Here is a 1,370-nt window from a genome sequence, read left to right as displayed (position 1 = left end):
CATTGTTATTTAAACTAAGTTATATGTGTAGCTACATAAAGTCCATATGAATTGGGAGAAAATAAATAGTAAAACCAAAGTAAGGCGTGTTTTAATTTGGAAGATAACAAAAGGAAAAAAATTTAACAAATAAATTCTTAAATAGCAAATTACACGCCAATAACACAGGTTTACAGAAAAAAAAAGGTTTCTGCATATTGAACCAAACCTCTATTTCTCTATGTTATTCGACGCCCTGAATGCGAATGCGAGGTCTGTTGGCCGACATCTATTGGGTTCAGGCAATAAGGGGGCATGGAGTGGGTGAAATGGCCAAAAATGCTGTCTACTTTGAAATAAAACATAGACAAGAACAAACAAGAAGGAAAAATATTAATTTAATATCGATAACAGAGAACGAGTTCAAACCCCCGTTGTGGAAATTCTAATTCTAAACTAAATGTAGGAGGGTTGCCACCGTGAATTCAAATTTGTGATTGCCCTACATTTTGCTTTTATATTTTCAATAAATCAATTCAAGCGTAAGGAGAGTCATTTTCGAGTTTTTTTTTTTACCGCGAAAACGATTTATCAGTTTTCAATCATCAAAGTTGATCGAAGAAGGCTCAGCAAGGTGATTTTTATTAAATTAATCTTCCGAATGCTAGGTGGGTATATACGCATACATATGTAAGTATTTATGTATGTATGCGTGTTCATTAGGGTGCTCCAAAAACAGTAAAGTCAGAATTGTAATGCTCTCACCCCCTAGGATTGTTCTATATCGAAAAAAGTATACGCCTATTTTTTTTATTTTGAAATCAAAAAAAATTTAGAGGTCGCTCAAAGCGCTCAAAGTTTTCCATGTATTTTTATATGGGAAAAATAAACTTTTTCGTAGAAATGGTATAGAATTCTTGAAAATCAATATTTTTCGATCGGAAAACTCTGTTTCTCTTCAGGAGACTTTCAGTAATAATACCCAATTGTTGATTTAACCATTTTTTTTGACGGACCTATAAATTATAGTTGCGATAAAAAAGGGTATATTTGTTTCGGTATAGAACAATCCTAGGGCCTGAGGCATAAAATTTGCGACTTTACTTTTTCACTTGCATTTTTGGATCACCCTAGTGTACATACATATGTAAAAATGCAAAAATGTCCCTCTATTATTCCGCAACATCTAAAATTTGCTAACTGACAGCGTCTTTGTAGCGTTAAAGTTTTATGGTTGGCAATGACAAAGAAATATATTTGAAATTCTTGGCAATAGAGAGCCTCAAGACAATGGCACTTGCATCTAATGCAAATAAGTATATACATATATTATATATATATATATATTTAAATATTTATCTGTTGCCTACTAAGACAGTTGATATCCTGCT

The sequence above is a fragment of the Rhagoletis pomonella genome, unplaced genomic scaffold, assembly GCF_013731165.1.
Source record: "Rhagoletis pomonella isolate Grant_MI unplaced genomic scaffold, Rhpom_1.0 Rhpom_scaffold_00007, whole genome shotgun sequence".
NCBI lineage: Eukaryota > Metazoa > Arthropoda > Insecta > Diptera > Tephritidae > Rhagoletis > Rhagoletis pomonella.
The sequence above is the reverse complement of the archived record's forward strand: the minus strand, read 5'-3'. Positions refer to the sequence as shown.